This window comes from Rhinolophus sinicus, linkage group LG11, assembly GCF_036562045.2.
Source record: "Rhinolophus sinicus isolate RSC01 linkage group LG11, ASM3656204v1, whole genome shotgun sequence".
NCBI classification, from domain to species: Eukaryota; Metazoa; Chordata; class Mammalia; order Chiroptera; family Rhinolophidae; genus Rhinolophus; species Rhinolophus sinicus.
This window is the reverse complement of record NC_133760.1, coordinates 20,139,139-20,160,038: the sequence shown is the minus strand read 5'-3', so window position 1 is coordinate 20,160,038 and position 20,900 is coordinate 20,139,139. Positions and strand designations below refer to the sequence as shown.

The 20,900-nt window shown below is 44.5% G+C and overlaps 1 protein-coding gene across 5 annotated transcripts in view; it reads left to right on the top strand.

The window, feature by feature from the left end:
* The first annotated feature begins 5,376 nt into the window (after nt 1–5,376).
* The window catches only part of KIAA0513 (KIAA0513 ortholog), a 57,003-nt gene continuing 41,479 nt past the window's right edge, over nt 5,377–20,900 (top strand). For 2 of the 5 annotated variants that reach the window (XM_019747112.2, XM_019747108.2), the window contains exon 1: nt 5,377–5,535. The gene's annotated coding sequence lies outside the window, so the exon portion shown is untranslated. The other 3 variants (XM_019747109.2, XM_074314493.1, XM_019747111.2) reach the window with 3 other exon arrangements.

Genomic DNA, 20,900 nt, shown 5'->3' with positions numbered 1-20,900 from the left:
ACGACTGTTGGGAGTGTCCGCCGAAGCAGAGTATACCATACCTGTGTTCACCAAAAGACGTGTCCTACAATGTTCACACAGCATCTCTGTAACAGCCCGAAACTGGAAGCAACCCTAAAAGTCCATGAACAACAGAGTGAATAAGTAAATTGGGGTCTATTCATACCATCAAATACTATACAGAAGGAAAGTACAATGTACATACAACAATACAGATCAACTTCAAAATAGGATGCTGAGTAAAAGATGCAAGACACGAAAGAGTACGTACTGTATGATTTCATCATAAGTTCAAAGGCAAAATGGATCTTGGTTGTACAAACACAGGGCAGGGCAATGGTTACCACTGAGGGGGGAATCTAGAGATCTAGTAATCGGTCTGGGTGCCAGCTGTACCCGTGCTCACTTGGTAAAACTTCCTCCAGCCAGGTACACTTCAGATTTGTATGCTCTACTTCAAGTAAACACTGGGGCTGAGGGGGGAGAGAGACAAAGGCTGTACAGAGGAAAATCGGGTTTGTTGCAGAAGAGTGTTTGGGTTGTTTCTTATTTTTTCCTCTGAGTTTGTGGTGTTGCAGGCAACAGCCAGACTAGAAAAGTGAGAGGCTTCCAACAGCCCATGGTGTTGGACAAGGCCCAGGAAGTCTAAAGAACCCAAAGTGGTATGGAGTGTTCCTGAATTCCTCTTCAGTGGGCAGCTGTGCCTCCAGCTATCGGTAGAGCCACTGGTGGGAGGGCGTGTGGCTAGTGGACATGTATGGAGCACTTAGTGAGTGCCAGGATCTGGGCTTGGTGCTCTGGATGTCCTAAGCTCGTTCTCTCATGCCCTTTGGGACTTGACTTGGAAGGCATCTTTCTCCCTGGAACCACATCTAAACGTTTTCCCTCCCTCCCATTCCTGCAACATTTCACTTCCCCCTCCCAGCTTTGCTCCTTGTCACATCTCAGTTAACTTCCTGTGTCTTTCACTTCGTTATCCCACTGTTTATCCCTCAGTGGAGTGCGAGCCTCACGAAAGGAGAGAGTTTTGTCGGGCTTGGGCACTATTGTCTCCCCAGCGCCTGTCAAAAAGTAGGCACTCAGTCACGCATTGGGTGAATGAGCACCAATGCGTGGTTGGCCCCTTGCATAGATGAAGAAACAGGCCCAGTGAGGTTAGGAGTGGAGAGCCAGGCTTCAGACCCAGATGTCTTGCTCTTTGCTGCGGTCATACCGCCTCACAGACTCACTTCATCGTCACATCCTTGTGAAGTTGTAGGATCCCTTTGTATAGCTGAGGAAACCGAGGCTCAGAATTAAATGAGTGCCCCAAGGAACCAGAGAAGCACAGCCAGCCTGCAGACCTCCTTCCGTCTATGAAAATCCTTCTCTTTACAGTGTACCACACTCCCTCTCGAAGGAGCTGGAGGCCATGCTCTACACCAGTGCAGCTCTATCCCAAGCTCCAAGGGCTGGCCTGTGACATGATTCCCGTTCCTGTTGCCAGGACTTGATCCACCACCAAGTCTCCTGGAAGCAAGCCCCGGCCCATTGGTGCTCTGGCTCCAATAACTCAGTTCTTTTCTTGTCCCTCCCTCCCCGCCATCCTTGTCTTAGTCTCATATTGATTCGTTCGATAAGCATTTAATGACTGACTCTGTGCTTGGTGCCATGCTCGGTGCTGCAGACACATGAGCACGCAAAACCAAAGTTCCTGTCTGTCATGTCGATTAGCTCAGACGCTCATGAAATAAGTCAGTGCAGAATTACAGACGTGTGTGGTGTGTTCCTATAAAGGAAAAGGACGTTGTGGAGTAAGAGGGTATACCCAGGAATCTGGTCTAGTCTGGAGGTCACGTGGAAAGCTCCCTTTAGGATGTGACATGTGAAGGACACTTGGGTATTTGCTAAGCAAAGGATGCAGAGGCTGGAGGAAGAGGGTTCCAGGCCAAGGAGTAGGTGGGGAGGCCCTTCAGGAGAAAGTGGCCTGCACTGTTTGAATTCCATAAGGGGTCTGTGTGTGGAGGGTGAGGGCGAAGTGGCTTGAGCCCAGGCTGGGGAGCTTGGAAGGGGCCGGGTCATGCAAGACCCTAACAAACAGATGAGGGATTCCAGCAGATTCCAGCAGAATCTGAGGGGAAGCAGGAAGCCACTGGAAGCTTTGATCACATTTGTGGTTTTTAAAGGTCATTCCATCTATTTTTGTGGAGAACATATTGGAGAAGGGCAAGCATAGATACAGGGAAATGTCAAGTAGTAAACGCCGATGGAGCTATTGAATTAGAACACACCACGTTTTGCAAAAAGCATAGCATTATTTTTAATGGATGTTCAACCACTGGGTGAAAGTTCATTGGATGATAAGATATTTAAATAGTCTCAATGTATCTTCCTCACAGATTATTAATTACAAAGGGGAAAAAGGTTCCTTTATAATAGAGAAATACATCATCATCTCAACCAGTGGTCAAATATAGGATCAGCAGTAATGAAACAAACTGTGCCTCCTGATATAATACACTGAGGACGACCATCAATTTTACAGTACTGCTGCCAAAAACGTGACTATAAGGGAGCAATCAGAAAATCTAAACAGAGACATTCTACAAAACAACGGTCCTTAATACATATTCGTGTCATGAAGGACAAAGAAAAGCTGGGAACTATTCCAGAGGAAACGAACTATTTGAAGACGAAGGAAGCAGGGGCCTTGAGCCAAGGAATGCTGGTGGCTTCTAGAAGCTGGAAAAGACAAGGAAATGATTCTCCCCGAGGGCCTCCAGAAGGAACGAGCCCTGCTGACACCTCGATTTTAGGACATGACCTCCAGAACTGTAAGAGAATAAATTGGTGTCGTTTGAAGCCACTAAGTGTGTGGCGATATGTTACAAAGGGGGAGGGGGAAATAGGCATGGTGGACAGCAGAACTGCTGCGAAATCACACCACCAGCTCTATCTTGTATAATTGTTTTTTGGACTCATTCTCTAATGAAAGTATTTTTGAATATTAATTCAGTCATCCAGCAAATTTACTATTTCTCCCTCTTTGTCTTCCTGTCCTTCATACAATATCATGAGCTATCTTAGCAAATGCTTTGTGTGGATCGCTGTTGCTTTCCTTTGCCTGCCCGGAATCTGTCCCCCTTCTCCTCACAAGAGCACCTCGGTTTCCTGTGGGGACCCACCTTTCCCTTGCTGATCCTCACCTCTGTCCAGATGTGGTCAATCCAGTTATCCCAACAACCTGGCCTCAGAGATTAGTTCAAGGGGATGAGCACCTGAGCAATGACGGTCCATTCTGACCACATCCTGCAATATTTCCAGCAGTATTGCTGGAAATACTGAAGGAGACAATCCTTTTTTCCACTGAGGCAGCTAAATTGAGAGAATATAAGCCTGTTGCTGCTAGAGACCACTCTAGAAAGAACCTAATCTAAGAATGAAGCCAACTCAGAGTGAAGCAGACAGATGGGAAAGAGATTATGTTCTGATGACATCATTTGAGCCCCGAGATCCTGCTGGGCCAATCCCAGAACTTTTCAGTTACGGGAGCCGATATATTCCCTTTCAAAAAACCAGTATGAATTGAGTTCTGTCACTTATAACTGAAAGAATCCTGGTCAATACATACCTTCCAGATCCAGACACATGACTTCTACAGTAGTTCCTTGATTTAGCAGCCTATACCTATTTCACAACAGAAATAAGGCTAATCTAGCATGACTTGGTCTTTTCATCGGTGCTTCCTCTTCTGAGGGGTACAAATATTTTTTGCGAGTAACCTCAATATTTTTCAAGCCCAATGTCAAGTTCATTGGTCTGTGGTTTGCAGAACTTAACTTTCTTCCCCTTTTTCTAAATGGCTATGCCATCTCCCTCTCTCCAACCTTCTGGCAAGATAGGGAGAGAGAAGGTCTATATAAATCTTTTGAGAAATGATGTTTCCCTCAAATGGAATCTGACCCTGAATGAGCTCACATTTTTCGATTTCCCTGAATAGCTGCTACTGCCAGAGTCAGGTCAGGGCTACATGAGGTGGTGCTTTGTGTTAGGTTCACTCACTGAACTAGAAGAGGACGTTCTCCAGCTACAGATGCAACCCTCTGTTTTCATAAAGTATGCAAGACGGGCTCATATTCTGCTGGACAGAACCTTACAGGGACCAATAGCATGCCCACCTATCTGTAGTGTCTCATGAGGGAATGAAGGCTCCCTTACACCCCTTTCCTTCCTGAGTTCACATCAAGTTTGAAACATCCAGAGATCCAGTTTCTCACACATGATGGCCATACCAAGCTTGTCAAGCAAATCTGGGATGGACCAGAAGCACCTATGGCGCTATGACCTGTGAAACTGCAGCTCCCAGCGTTTTCATCTTCTTGTAGTTCCCTTAAGCTTTCCCTAGCAAGTCTGAAGTTCAATAGGTCTTCTTCCAGGACCCAACAGCTCCGTGCTTGGGGCACAGAAAAGATACCTGATCATCAATCCATAACTCATCTTTTCTCCTAAGTGACAGAACTCCAGTTCTTCCTGTTTCACCAGAAGGAGCACGATAGCTCAGCAGTGTAGTTGTGGAAATGTCTTTAGAATTTGAGGTATCAGAGCCCACACTCCGGAATCAGATTCTTTATTTTGCTAGGTGCTGGAACCAAGTTTGACTTAACTCCAAACTTATGGGGGTGGGGTGGGGTGAGGGGGACTCAGTTTCTCAGGGTAACTCTTCTGTTTTCTTCTTTTTTCTTTTTAATTGCAGGTATGTGGAAGGAACAGGATGGCTTGAAAGTTGTTTATTGTATTTGCTGAAAAAGATGCAGCCTGGCCTAGAACTTTGGGAGCAGGTGAGGTGGAATCTTATCAGCCTTTAAGATGCCCTTTTCAAAACATAATTCAGCCTCAAAATGCCTTTCTATAACATGCATCCTTGCCTGACTTATTTTAAAAGTATGTTCGTTAATGCCATGACTGGAAAGTATATTCGTTACTGAGGGCAGGAAATGGCAAATGGCATCCCTGTTTTAAAGGTGGGGACACTCAGGGCTGGGAAGTAACCAAAAACAAGCTATATTTCCTGGGTCCCTGCCGGAGCTCCCACCACCACAACTAAAAACACCAAAGCCCCTACTCATCTGCTGGCAGAGCGGTCTGTCCCACCCAACTCTTCCTGGCCCGGGAAAACACCCGTTTTGAGCAGACCCAGGAAATCGGGGTTCCCAGGACCTTTCGTAACAGCGACCCACGGGACGTCTCCGAACGTGCTCCCGGGGGCAGGGGACCAGGCCTCTCGCCGAGGGGCCCAAAGCGACTCCGACCGAGCCAAGACCCTGACGAGCTCTGGGAACCAGCAGCAGGACCGCCGCGTCACGTGACGCCGCTCCGGGGCTGCCTTCGCGCCTGCGCAGGCGGCACTAGGTGGGCGGGCGCGGTCCGCTGACTGACAGCTCGCGCGGACCGGCGTCTCGGAAGGACCCGGCTCTCCCGCCAGCTCTGTGGCTTCACCGCGGATCCCACCAGTGCCCACTCGCTCCCGGCTCCGCCAGCCGGTCGGCATCCGTCGCGGTGAGAGGGGTCACACCGGCGCCCGAGGGGGAAAGGCGGACTCCGGGGTCTCCGGGCAGCGCGGGGACTCTGCGAGGGGCGACAGCTGGAGCGCCCGAGGCGACAGCACGGGCTTCTCCGGGGACCAGCGGGTGAGGGGAGGTAGGGCTGGGGAGAGGGGGCCGTGGAATGACGCGGAGTCGGGGGCCTCGGGGGTTTCTGCAGGGTCCGCGTCTGCTGGGCGTTGAGGAAATGGGAACGGGAGCCCACGGTGTAGGGGACGGGAAGGTGTCTCCATCCCGGTGGCAGATGGTGTTGCCAAGTGGCTCCGAGATGGAGCCGGTTCTTCGTTCTCGTGGGAAAGAAGAGCCGCCAGACTCCTGGAAGAGCTCGCTGGGGAGGGGGTGCCGGCGCCTGCCGTGAGAAATACACCTGCCACGTTGTGCGTGTGCGTTCGGTCTTAGGTCTGCTGCCCCTCTGCTCCTGGGGTGGCGGACTGGCGAAGTGTGCGGGCGAGGGAGAAAAGGCTCTGGACGGGGTGCCTGCCGCATCGATCCCGCCGTGCCTTCCCGGGCTCCCCCACTCCTCCCCATGTGTCGGTAAGAAAAGAGGAGGTTTGCAGCGGGCGCAGCAGTAGACACGCAGGGTTAGAAGCCAGGTGTAGGACTGCTGGTTCAGGGCGGACTACGCCAGTGACCAGGGTCTTTGAGAACACAGGCTGTGGTCCTGGAGCTGGGAACGTTTCCTCCCTTATACGAGGTTTGTGCCTCCCTAGGTTGCACGTTGCTTGGATTTGGGAGAAGGAAACCTGGAAGAGGACTTTGCAGTGGGCACCAGCCAGCTCCTCAAACTCTCTGGTTAAGTGCTAGGCAAGGTGCCAGTCCGCAGAATGAGCAGGAACTTGCCTCTGAGCAGGTACAGGTGAGGGCGCCCGGAGGTGTAGGTTGCCGTTGTGGTGAGTCAGTGTTCCAGGCGAGCTGACAGCTGTCAGGGACCAGGCTGCTTTAGCCAGGCTGCCATCCAGGCCATCGTCACCTAATGCTAATGTTTCGGATTCATTTCATGAGCGGCATCGGCTCCCTAAACCTAAGCCAGGGCAATAAGATGCTTAACACTGGATTAAGCAAAGAAAAAAAGAGATTTAGATTGTATTGTGTGGCACTGCTCCTGCCCGTCTTTTCATATTTCTGTTTGGAAGTGTGTATATCCTCCCATTGTTCAGAGTGTTTCCCTTCAGCTGTCACTCATTTTTATTTCCACTTTGTTCAGAAATTGGACTGCTTGTATATTTGAAGTTCAAAGCGACAGGCTGTTGAGATCGGCTCACAATGAAAAAGTTGACTCATGAGGTTTTCTTTTTCCATTAAAGAAATGAAGATGGCTGAGGATGCACACATAGGCACTCTTAGTGATGGGCAGATTATCTCTAGCCTCTCATTTAATTCTGGAATGTGTTCCTATGTTTTTTGCAGTGTTTGTCTTTTGTATGGCATGTGTCAGTTAATATAAAGATAGTTTGTATTATTTGAGAATGTAGCAACTAAAGACAAAACAAAAAGCTACTCAGTGACTTGAGTAAATCACCAATCTTATAAACTTGCTACAGAATTCCAGAAAGTGGAGAATATCCATACATATTAGCTGGGATTCTCTTTTCATGGCTATCACTTTGGTTCTTCAGAGGTAAATTGCTTTATGGTCATGCCAAATGGCTCTGAAGGGACTTCTTTTAGGACAATCTTTAGGAAAGGCTTAGGGTGGGATGAGTTATGCTACGTGCCTCTCTCTCTCTCCCTCCCTCCTTTCCGCCTCCCTCCCTCCCTCCTCCCTTCCCTCGCTCCCTCATTCCTTCTCTTCCTTCCTCCTTCTCTTCCTCCCTCCAAAAGAAAATAATCAGGTTAAAAAAAAAAACATCAAAAGCAGCCTTGGAAGATTTTTTTAGAAAGTCATGAAAAGTCAACTGGCAGCAGGAAAGAGCTGCAAAGGGATCAGTAAAAATCCCACAGCCAATAATAACCCCTCACTTTTATATGACAGTACAAAGGACTTGCACACCCAAAATCTTAGTTGATCTTCACAATAAACATGGAGTGATAGGTGGTGTTCTCATTCAAGGATCACAGATGAGGAAACTAAGGCTGAGTGACTTGTCCAAGGTCACTTAGGTACTAGGGGTCAAAGCAAAGTGTTAAACCTAGCGATCTGACACCAGGTGTGGAAAGGGATGTGGGAAGGATCTGGGCAGATGATACGCACATCTGCGCGGCCCCAGCGCTTTCCCTGCATCCACTGGCAGAACACCCTTCTCTCCCACCGCTTGCCCTGCTTACTAAGTCAGCTTAGCTTACTGGTATAGAGGCACCTTCACCTCTTCTCCCTACTCCAGGCTCGAGGTAGTCTACGTCTACTCAGATTTGTTTGTAAGTCTTTGAGAAATCTAGTAGGAAGTATGATTTCAGGGAGTGTCTTTTGCTCAAGTTCTCAGTATTTCCACATAGGTGTCTTCAGCTGTGTGATGCAAGAAACCAAAGCAAGGGTAGAGAAACTTGCCATAATAGTTTTCCTTGTCCTCCATCCGGAAGAGAAATGCAGTGGTTATGAAACCTCAGGAGCTGACCCAGTCGTTTTGTTTATTTTATCCATTTTTTTATATGTGGTATTGTTTGGGTAATAGTGACACTTAAAAAAAAACATGGCACAGCTATTCTCATTAGGGATAATGATCTTTTTTCTAGATTTGAGCATCAAAAAAAGGACTTCAACAGAAGGTTACTGGAAATATGTTTTGGCAGGACAGTGGTACAAACCAGAATAAAAAGCCAAGACAATCCTGAAGCACGTCAATAGAAATATAGACCTGGACTGAGTAAAGTGCTAGTTCCCATCTGTTCCACACTTAGAATATTGTGTTCTTTTCTGGACATCACATTTAATGAAGGACATAGAAAAAAAAAAGTCAAGCATATTTATTGGAAATGCTACAGTGGTGAGTGATTTAGAGCTGGTAAGCCAGGAGGATCTTGGGAGCCAGGATTACAGAAGGTTCGGGGCTGTCATTTATTGAACTTGTTCTGTAGAGGCTTAAGATCCCAAGTACCAAAGGACAAAAGTTATAGTGAGAAACACTCCAGTTTTAAGAACTTTAAAACCATGCCAGAGTGATCTTTAAAAAACGGAGTTAAATCATGTCTCTCTCCAGTGGCTTCCCAGTACTCATGGGATGGAACTGAAACTTCTTACCTTGGTCTGCTGGTGTGTCTATGAGTACTGACTGACCTTGCTTGTTTCTCCAGCTTCTTTAATTACCATTCTCTTACTCACAGAAGTCCCACCTTCTTTCTCTGCTTTGAGCATGTCTAGCTTGCTCTGCCTCAGGACCTTTGCACTGGCTGTTCCTCCTTCCAGATTTTCCCATGACTGGCTTCCTGTCATTCAAGCCACTGCTCCAATATCACATCCTTAGTGGAACTTTCCCTAACAATCACAATAATTCCTTTCTAGTTCCCAACCCACTCCTTCTATCCTGTTACGTTGTTTTATTTTCTTTATAACAATATGAAAATGACCTTATTTGAGAATGCTTTTCTTGTCTGCTCCCCATTTACCACTGTATCAACAGTACCTCAAACAACAGTACCTGACATATAGTAGGTGCTCAATAAATATTTGTTGAACGAATGGTATTTATGACAGTACTTTTCGTACATGGGAGGGATCGCTTCCTTGGTAGATATTAAGTTAGGTTTTTTTGTTTGTTTCTTTTTGTGGTGTGTTTTTTTTTGTTTTTTTGTTTGTTTGTTTTTTTACTAGAGTCAGTCATACATAAGCTGGCTAGCTGATCTTTAGGCAAGAGAACTCAAGCATTCAAGCATTAGATAGTAAAACTAGATAACTTCCTGTATCCTAGTTTCTAACAGAGTACCACAAACTGGGTGGCTTAAAACAACAGAAGTTTATTCTCTCACAGTTGTGGGGACCAGAGATCCAAATTCAAGGTGTTGTCAGGATTGGTTCCTTCTTGAGGGCTCAGAGGGAGAATCTGTTCATGCCTCTTTCTCAGCCTCTGGTGGTTTCGGTTTCTAGCAATCCTTGGTGTTCCTTGGCTTGCCGCTGCATCACTCTCAACTCTGCCTCTGGTCACATGACCTTCTTCTCCCATGTGACGTTGCATTTGTACCTTCACATCACCTTCCCTCTGTACGTGTGTCTCTCTGCTTCTTCTTACAGGGATACCAGTCAAGTTGGATTTAGGGTGTACCCTACTTCATTATGACTTTGTCTTAATTTAACTAATTACATCTGCAAAGACCCTATTTCCAAAGGTCACATTCACAGATTCTGGAGGTTAGGACTTTGACATATCTTTTTAGGGGGACAACTCAATGCACAACACCTTTCAACTTCAAGATCCAGTAACATTTTAAAGGGGAAAACTGGCAGGAGGTGCTGTGTTCTTTGTAGGGATAATGACATGATTTGGGTATTTATACACAAAGCATCTATGATTCTTACAACTTGCAAAGTAAGTGGTGATCTATATGTGTCACAGGTGAGGAGGATGAGGGTCGGGACAATTGAATGACTTGGCCAAGTTCGCACAGGACCAGCTGAATCCCCTGACTGGTGTCCCATGGTTTCCCTACCCCACCCCCCTGCTAGTGAATAGATCTTAATAGGAGCCCAGGGTAGGATGTGGGGTTTCTTTCATGGCTCTGCAGAGGCCCCCCGAGGGATTATTGCCTTTACTATTTCCTTAGTGTTTTGCTTACCCTGTCCTTGTGCTGGAGGAATAACTTATTGACGTCCAGTAGTGAAATAAGTGATACAGCTGAACATGACCATGCTCCAGCATTAGACCTCACGCAGCGGCTTTGATGGGAGGTGATATCATTAGAAGTTGCATTTTCCCTGGTGGAGCTTTTCCTGATGGGTTTTTTCATAAGGTTTTAAGAGTTCTGGGTTTCAGTGTCTCAGATTTGTTTTGGACCCTGAAAAAGTATTGCTGATACTCTAAGAATGAGCCATCCAGGAATCCATTGAGTGTAACTTTTCGTATTTGGAGATCAGGGGTTGGGGGACAGGGGAGTGAGTGAGAGCAAGCCAGCAAAATATCTGAAATGACTTCCACTTTCACCTTCAGAGAACTTTATATTTCTTGCTCTGTCTCACCCAGATACCCAATATGCCCCTTCCCTAATTTAATTTAATTAATTAAAAAACTTTTAATTTATTTTTAAGTTTGTTTTTCCAGGACCCATCAGCTCCAAGTTAAGTAGTTGTTTCAATCTAGTTGTGGAGGGCGCAACTCACAGTGGCCCATGTGGGGATCGAACCGGCAACCTTGTTGTTAAGGGCACCGCGCTCTAACCCACTGAGCTAACCGGCCACCCCTCATTTAATTAATTTTTGACTAGGTAATACAGCCATGCAGATGGTACAAAATTCAAATGATACAAAAAGCTGTCCAGTGAAAAGTCGTTTCAGGCTCTGCCTTCCGTACCCCTCCAGCTTCCCAGCCCTCGCCCCAGTGGCACCGTCACCACCATTCTCTTGCGTCTCCTTTAGATGTCCTTTAATGTCCCTGAGTGCCATCCCCACCGCATCCCGTGGGCTGTGCTTTCATCCCGACTTTCCATTCTTCCTCCTGCCTTTTCAAATCCCTTTCCGTGGGGACCTGAGAGGCTGTCCTGTTCCCATCTGCTAAGAGCTGATGACAACACCTCTGCCAAGAGTTTTATATTTGGAAGGAAGAAATGAGTCTGTAATTGAGGCCAGAGTGTGGGGAAAGCGCTTATAGTTATGGGATGGTATTCAGAGTCAAGTTCCTTAAACTTCAGAGTTAGCCTGGACAAGGAGGCAAGCATAGAGCTCTCACAGAAGAAAGGCAGGAAGGCAGTTTATGTTATGTTCCTGAGGGGGAAGTTTGTTGTTCCATCTCATATTTACTGGGTTTACTCTGACATGCCCAGTGATGTGCTATGTGCTTTATAGGTTGTCACTTTAATCTTCACAAACACACCATGGGGTCGTCACTATTACCATCCCCATTTCACAGATGAGAAAACTGAGGCATGGAGAGGCAGAGTAATTTGCTTCCCGTCACACAGCTTGTGAGGGCAGAGCTGGCACGCAGACCCAGATAGCTTGTCTTTCTGCTCCAGGATCCAGGCTGGGCACAATGCATTTACTTGTCTCCCCGGTCTCCTCTGATGAGGGACAGTTTTTTACGTACAGTTTGGTGGCCCCTGTGTAAAACAGCACCTTCATAGCTCTCAAAGGAAAGAGTGATCCAAACGTGGCCATGTGTGAAGGTCCATGTCGTATGATGGAGGAAGAACGGCACATAAGGAAACCTGCTTTCATCCTCGGGGGGCTTCTGGGCTCATTCCAGGAACATTCTCCTGCCTCTGAAAGTCTGAAACGAATGACTAAGACTCATTCCACCATAGGAATAATCTCGAACAAATGCTGAGACAAATGGTAAATTTGGAAGGAAAAAAAAGAGAAAAGGGGGCTATCTTTTTCTCTTACGTACTGAATGCGCTTAGGAGAACATGTGCGTGGGTGCAGACCGTAGCCTTCAGTGACATCCTTTTGTAACGCAGGTGTGCTCTGAGGCATTTTCCTGGCCTTTGCATCATCGCCAAGCATGACTCAGAGCAGATGACTCACCAGTGGCAAAAATGACCACTGAGCTAGGGAAGAAATGAGAATCGAGAAACAACAGAGCAAATGGTTCGTGGAAACCGCCAGAGTAAATGAGCTTAGAGGGCTGCTGTTCAGCTGACAGATCGTGAGTAAGGGGGTTTCGGGGGTGAACCCAGGAAGCTAAAACACAAAAATAAGGCCCAGTTAAAGGGGTGGAAGCCTCATGAGAGAAGTAAACCAAATTTTCCATTAATTATAAATAGCAAGAATGAAGTAAAAGAATTAAATGAAATCAAAACGACAAACCTAAGACCCTTCCCCCCAATTTTTAAAAAAGTTAACTAGTGTGGTGATGGTGGAACAAAGGAAATGGGACACCAATGGGTAAAGGGCAGCTAGCCTAATACCCTGTCTTCTCTGAGGAGGCACGTTATTGCAGAACTCCACGAAGCAACGTGTGATCACTCAGAATCCCAGGCTCAATTTGGATAACAAACGCGTCCTTTATCTGCTCCTGTGAGGAAAGCGGTATTCTATGGAATCAAATTTAAATATAACAAGACTTGGTATCCTGTGCGAGAGAGCTAGCAATGTCTCTGACTTTGTCACCTATCCTCGTCTGAGGTCACCTGGAGTGGCCAAAAGCTGTGGGGGTCCCATGAGGTTGATGCCTCCTGCCTGGTAGCCCCGCTTCTATCCTGGCTTGCACGCCAGTTCTCTCTCCCCTGGGCGCCAGCCTGCAGCATGTTTGCAAAAGCTAAATGCGAGAGTGGTGTTCCCCTGATGTAACCGTCCAGTGCTCTCCCGTGGCTCCTGGCATGGAATCCCAACTCCGAAACTCAGCCTCCAGGCTCTTGCCTAGTGCCAGGCCTGCGGCCCTGCCAGCCTCAGCTCCTTCCCGCCCTCTCCTTACCCCTCTCACTGGGCCACACTGCCTGACTGCGGCTCCAAGAAGCCGGGTTCATTCCCACCGCAGAGCTCCACGAATTTGCCTTTTCCTCAAGCTGGGACATTGGTCTTCCAGATCGTGGAGTGACTTTCCCTGGTGTCTCAGGCTGAAGGAGCTCCTGCCTCCGTTGGGTTTCTCTGACTCAGCACGGCCCCATAGACATACAGGGTGAGCCCCGTATGTCATCTTAAGTTCCTAGCAGCCACTCTGGACAAGTAAAGGAAACAGGCAGAATCATTTTGAGAGTAGATTTTATTTAACCCAGTATATCCAAAATATGATCATTTCTTCATCTAATCAATATAAAAATCATTAATGAAACCTGAGGCCTCAGGTGGTAAAGTTCCAGAACTTGGCACTGAGCAGAGACGTGACAAACCATCCAGGGTTTGTCTAGAGTGGCCCTGCATTTGCCCTCATTCTCTGTTTTAACCAGTTGGTGACATTGTGGGTAGAAATGGTGGGTTCGAGACGCAGCTCTGTATGAATCACCCTGTGACTTTGCTCACATGATGTCACCCTGTCACTTCATTTCTCCGGGTCTCAATTTCCCATCTTAGATCACTTCCATGAGTCTGTGCCTTTCCCCGGGATCTCCGTCCCCCTGTCCTATTGTTACCTGTCTGCCCACCTCCCTCCCCACCATCTTCCAGAAATCTGAAGTCTCTTCTGACCCTATCATCTTGTGATTTCATTTGAGTAAAATAAAGTCTAGAATTATTCTGTGCATAACTGTTTTGTTCCTTTGCAAGTATCTCCTTTATTCTTTCATGATTATTTTTAAGTCATTCAGTTTGTCCTTTAGGCACTGAGTAACCTCTATGAAAACCAGTCTCGGTGGGTGTGAAGTGCTAAGCCCTCCTTGTTCGCCAATCTCTACTAAAATGGGAATTTAGAAAACTTTAAATGCTTTGGAGTAAATATCAAATTGCTGAGTCAGATGTTACCTGCGTCACTTGCAAATGGGAAGACCTATAGATTGAGTTCTCTAGAGACTGGCAAAGTAGTGTCAATCCACAGTCTTCTACGGCTATTTGGAGTGTCCTTAGCCATACCCCCAATTAGCAAACCGTTACCTGTTTGCATGATAGCAAGACTGTGTAGTCATACTCTGCACGGGTTTATCTATTTAACCTTGCTATGTAACCTTGCTAAGCCTTAAAGTTTCTTCAGCCATAAAATGAGGCTAATAAGAGACCCAGCTCATATGTTACTGGAAAATTAAATCAGGTTATCAGTATAAAACATTAGCTCTGCCTGGTGTGTAGTGAACATACAATGAATGTTAGGTGTAATTATCATTTAATTATTAAAAAGTATTAACTAATAGTAATAGTTAGCATTGTGTGAAAGAACAGCCCAAACCGTCATGGGTTTCTCACACCATTGTCATGAACCGAAGCAGCAGTAGGAAGCTGTGGCTTTGACCTTCTACAGAGCATGTAACACCAGGGACCAGGGCAGCACTCAGGTGTGACAGAACATCTCATGCGAGTACGTGAGAGGCAGGAACAGTGACTCTTTTGAGATGTCTGAAAATGCCACCCTTTTATTCAAATATGAATTTGTAAGGTGGGAAAATTTTAGCAAAATGTGATTGTATATAATTTCTATAATGGGTGGTATAAAAATCTTTCAAATGTTGGGTTAAAAGACCTCTTGTTTCACATCTCAGACCGCTTTGTAGAATGGATGGCGCCCGGCCATTAGATCCAGCAGTGAGTCTGTGTGTCTCTCTGTCTCTGTCTTTCTCTGTGTCTCTTCATCTGTCTCTGTCTCTCTTTGTCTCTTTGTCTCCCTCTCTGTCTCTTTCCATGTGCTTCCCCTAATGGCTAATGAGGTTGGACATCTTTTCATGGACTGACTTACCTACCTGCCATCCATATCATCTTTGGTTAAGTGTCTGTTTTTCCCCCCATTAAGTTGGCTTCTTGTTTTCTGATTGTTATGTTTTAAGAGTTCTTTCTGTATTCTGGATACAAGTCCATTGTTGGATATGTGATTTGCAGATGTTTTCTCCTCGTCTGTAACTTGTCTTTTTATTCTCTTCACCATTTTTCATAGAGCAAAAGTTTTTAATTTTATCAAGTCCATCAAATTTTTCTTTCATGGATAGTGCTTTCCATGTAATATCTAAGAACTCTTTGCCTGTTGTTTTTTTTTTTTCCTAAAAGTTATATAGTTTTATGTTTTACATTTGGTCTGATCCATTTAAGTTAATTTTTGTATAAGATGTGAAGGTTAGATGTTCAACGTTCTATTTATTTATTTATTTATTTATTTATTTATTTATTTATTTATTTGCCTACAGGTGTCCAATTGTTTCAACACCATTGATTGTTGAAATGACTATCATTGTGCCACCAGATTGCTTTTGGATATTTGTCAAAAACCGTTGGCTATACGTGTGTGGGGCTATTTCCGGGCTCTGTCTTGTTTCATTGATGTGTATGGCTATCACACAACGTCACACTGTCTTGATTACCATAGCTAATATAGTAAGCCTTACAATCAGAAAGTAGGCCTCTTCCAACTCTGTTCTTCTCTTTCCAGTTTGTTTTAGCTGTTCTAGTTTCTTTGTCTTTGCATATAAATTTTAGAACACACTTGTTTATGTCTGTTAAGAAGTTCTTCTAGGATAGTAATTGCATGACATCTGTAGATCAATTTGGGGAGAATTGACATCTTTACTGTATTGACTCTTCCCATCCTCAACAAACATGGTGGCAAGTGTCTCTTTTATTAAGTCTTCTTTGGTTTCTTTCTTTCGTCAGTGTGTTGGAGTCTTCAGCATATAAATACTATACATGTTTTGTTAGATTTTTTACCTAAGTATTTACTTGTTGGAGTTCTTGTAAATGGCACTTAGTATTTAACGTCAGTTTCCAAATGTTCATTGCTAGTAAGTGGAAATATGATTGAATTCTGCGTTAACCTTGTATCTTGCTCCCTTGCTAAAGTCACCTATTAGTTCTAGGGATTTTTAAAAAGAATTGGGATTTTTACTTAAACAATATGTTATCTGTGACTTGAGACAGGTTTATTTTTTCCTCTTCAATATGTTTTCCAATGCCTTTTAATATCTTTCTCTTGCCTTATTGCACTAAGTAAGACTTCTGATATTGTGTTAAATAGGAGAGGTGAGAGAGGATATCCTTACCTTCTCCCCAGTCTGACAGACAGAGCATTCTTTTTTTTTTCATCATTAAGTATAATGTGACATATAGAGTATTTATAGATGCTCTTTATGTGGTAGAGGAAGTTCCCTTCTATTCCTAGTGTGCTGTGAACACTTATCATTTATGGGGATTGAATTTTGTCAAATGCTTTTTGTTGGTTTTGTTGCATGAATTGATATGATCATACGTTTTTTCTTCTTTAGACTGTCCATACAGTGGGTGACATTGTTTGATTTTTGCATTATATTCCAAGGATAAACTCTACTTGGTCATGGTATATTCTTCTTCTTCTATGTTGCTGTATTTTATTTTCTAATATTTAATATTTTGCATCTGTATTCTTGAAGGATATTGCCTTGTCATTGTCTTGTATTGTCTTTGATTTGGTAGAGAGTAATACTGGTCTCATAAAATGAATTGGAAAGTGTTACATCCTGTTGAATTTTCAAGAAGAGATTTGTAGAATTGGTATTATTTCTTCTTTAAATGTTTGGTAGAATTTGCCAGTGAATCCATCTGGACCTGGAGATTTCCTTTTGAGAAGATTTTAAACTATGAAGTTAATTTCTTTAATAGTTATAGGACTATTTAGGTTCTCCATTTCATCCTGGGTGAGTTTAGGTAGTTGGTGATTTCAAGGAATTGGTCCATTTTATCTAACTTGTCAATTTTATGTGTGTAGAGTTGTCTGTAGTTTGTCCTTATCATTCTTTTAATGTCTACAGGATCTCTAGTAATATCCCCTTCTTTATTCTTAATATTGATGATTTGTGTCTTTCTTTTTTTTATTGATCTATCTTGCTAGAGGTTTATCAAGTTTTACAGTCTTCTCGAAGAAAAAAGTTTTGGTTTTATTGGTTTTCTCCATTGTATCTCCTTTTCAATCTCATTGATTTCTTCTCTTTATTATTTCCTTTCTTCTGTTTATTTTGGGTTATTTTGCTTTTTTTCCTAGTTTTTAAGATAGAGCTTAAATTATTGATTTAAGGCCTTTCTTTTCTAGTATAAGCATTTCATCCTATGTATTAGGTTGGTGCAAAAGTAATTGCGGTTTTTTTGCAATTATTTTTAACCTTTAAACGGCAATTACTTTTGTACCAACCTAATACATCTCTCTAGGCATTGGTTTAGCTGAATCTCATAGGTTTTACTATGTTGTATTTTCAATTTCATTCAGTTCAACGTTTTCTAATTCTCCTTGAGGCTTCCTTTTTGACCAATGGATTATGTGTAGAAGAATATATATATATATTGCACTATATTGTACTGCCTTCTGCCTTCTTTCTCCTCTCCTTCTGGGACTCTAATGACACACACATTGTCTTTTAGTGTTGTCCCACAGGTCCCCAAGGCTCTGTTCATTGGTTTTTTTTAAACTTTTTTTCTCTGTTATTCATATTAAATCATTTTTATTTATCAGTTATTGTCTTCCTATTCTCTGATTTTTTTCCTTTGTCATATTCATACTGCTGTTGAGCCGATCTGATAGTGGTTCGTTTTCAGTTCTCAATTTTCCTTTTGATTCTTCTTTATATCTTCTGTTTCTTTGCTGAGACTTTTAATCTTCCCCTTCATTTCAAGAATGTTTCCTCTTACCTCGTGGAGTATTTTTTATAACTGCTTTGAAGTCTTAGCTAATTCCAGTAGCTGTCATCTTGGCACTGGCATCTGTTGAGTATCTCGTCCCAGGCAAGTTGAGGATTTCCTGATATTTTTGTATGATGGGGGTAATTTTGGGTTGATTCTGAATATTTTGAATATTACGTTATGAGACTCAACCAATTTGAGTGTGGATTCTGTGGATTTCAGTATCCGTGGCGTTTTCAAAGTCTTCGTGGTACTCTTCAGATCTGCCCCTTGTGTGCCACTCCAGGCCCATGTGGGTCCTGGGCAGTGGTCTCTCCTGAACTTGAGAGTCTATGGCAGGCTGGTTTGTATTATATCTACACAGGCTTAGCTCAGGGGTGAGCCCAGGAGCTCATAAACAGATTTATGGGGTTGTTTTCCTGAGCTCTTCCCTCTTGGCAATCTCTCTAGTACTTACCAGTTCCTGGGGTCTCCTGCCTTTGGTCCTTCAGCCAGAAAGCAGGGGCTTTATTCCTCTTGGCCTGCTACCCTCTTCCTTAGCTCACATCCATGACCAAGCGAGAGGCAGACTGAGAGAAAATCCAATGGGTTTTTCACCCTCCTGAGACCACAGCATCTCCAATCGCAAAGGAAGGTTCCGTCCCTCACAGTTTCGGGCACCTGTGGAGCCTCTACTGCTACGGACCCGCAGGGGGACGGGGACACAAGACAGCTGAGAAGACAGAAAAACAAGACAGCTGAGAAGACAGACATGAAAAAAGGAAAACCCCTGTGATTTAGCCCACCATCTCCGAGGACTAGGCCACCCCCTTCCTGCTCCATGAGCCAGGACGAGGTGTCTCCCTGTGGCGCTCTGCTGTCTGCGCTGATGCTCGCTCCTGGGCACCCACTTGTGTTCAGTCCAGGCTGGGGGTCCTGGAGTGGGAGATGGCAAACTCACCACCTCTTTGGAGGTACTTCAAATTCTGGTTGTCTTTACTCATCTGCCCGCTACTGTTTACTTTTCAGAGCCCTCAAATACCTGCTCTGCTTATTCTGTGCAAGTCTTATGGCTGCAATCAATAGGCAAGACAGGGTGGCGGGTAGTCACTCCATCTTGCTCAGGACCATAAGGAAGCCAGAAGACGTATGTTGTAGAGGCATTCACCAAAGAAATGAGGAAGTCAGGCTGTATCTAGCTCAGGAAAATTGCGGTTTGTATGGGGAAAGAGGAAAATAAAAGTTGAAAAACTGGGTAGGTATTGACACGAATACCTGCTATGCAGGGTCACATAAAGGACTTGTGGAATCCTGTTCCTGGAAATGTCCTTATTCCCCTCTTTACATCTCTGCGCTTGCAGGGGGCGGGGGGTTCCTCAGCACCCCTCAGGCTGCCAGGTTGAAGTGAATGGTAAGCAAATGAGCTTTATTTCCCCCCACCGGGAATGTTAGGGAAAGTATACAGGGAGAAGTGGAGAAAGATTGCTCTGAGCATCAAGAGTCTTTAATCTAGAATATCAAGCGTTTGTATCCAGGTAGTCACCAGTGTGTACAGCTCATGCTGCAAAATCTGACCGGGGCTTGATAAGCAAGTTAATCTCATAAAGTAGATTAACTCTTTATGAGTAGTAATTCTCTCTCTTACTCTCACCCAGGCACACATTCACTCAAATAAAACAAAGTCTTTATTGCAAGAATAACTCTTGCTTTGTTAACAGACTTTCTAAATGAGTGAACTATTGACGCTGCTAACTCTATCACACACATTTCCATCTACACACATTGCCATGGATGAAGACAAAAACCACCTGCAAATTGTAAAGCAGAACTTCTGAAGCGGCCACTTCCTCCAGGGCCTCTGATATGCTGTGATCTTTAAAGTTTCCATTGCCCTGTTGATTCAGGTACCGAACGTTCATCAAATGCCTAATATTAATGCCATTTACAATTTGTCTAGTACTTTCGTCATTTCACAATTCTTTTTTTGCTTTATTAATTAGCTCATTTGATCCTTATAGCAAGAGTATAGGGCACACAGTAGAGCCGTGGCATTGTCCTGTGTTATTTTTACATCATTGTAAATGGGGAGAGCATAATTTTATATCTTGTTTTTTTCATTTTTCACTTCATTTTCATTTAACATAGACATTTTCATGATGCCACGTTGTCATTATTGCTCTTCGTAATAGTTCAGTGAAGTGCCATAACCAACATAACAGGCTATATACAATTTTCTTTCTGAGCATTTGGATTATTTTCAATTTTTGCTGTTATAAGTAATGTTGCATATATGTTTCTTGGCCATATTTTGGGTTATTTCCTTAGGGCAGATTAAATAGATAGACTTTTAAAATAAACATGTTTCAACATTAGGGAGGATTTCAAAAGACCACAAATGACCTATGCAAAACACCAGCGTAGCACAATAACAATTTTCAGATTTCTCCATGTTGAAGAGCAGGCGCAGGATGTGCCAAGAGATTTAGCCAGAGAGAGGTGGGTAGTGTGTCTAGGGAAATGAAGAAAGCATTAGGGGGGAGGGAGGGAGAGAGAGAGAGTTGAAACTAGCCTGACTGAAGCAGAAGTTCCGTCTTGAAGAAACCAACAACCAAATGCTTATGCAAGGTCACTTTTGAATAGTGGCAGTGTCCCCTTCTGCATGTGGCCCTTGGAGAGTTGCGTGGGCAGCCTTGAGCAGCCCCAGATTGCAGAGCACCGTGACCACCATCCAGAGATGACGGATGTCATGGTGAAGCAGTGACGAACACGGGCAGTTGTAGCAAAAGGCTTTCTGCAACCCGCCAGGTGATCCCCGAGTCCAGGAGGGTTTTACCAGAGCCTTTTTCTCCCCCAGAGATGCAGGTGTCCGGTGCGCACAGCTCTTTGCTTTAGCCCTGTACTGGGCCAAAGGGAGCAAAGCACCAAGCTGGGAGAAAATGGACGTTTGTTCAGTTCCATCTCTAACCTCCCTCGGGTTCTTTGGTGAAGGACCACGTCTCAGATCTTTTGGGCAGCCTAACCCAATCCACTAGCGTGTAGCTATC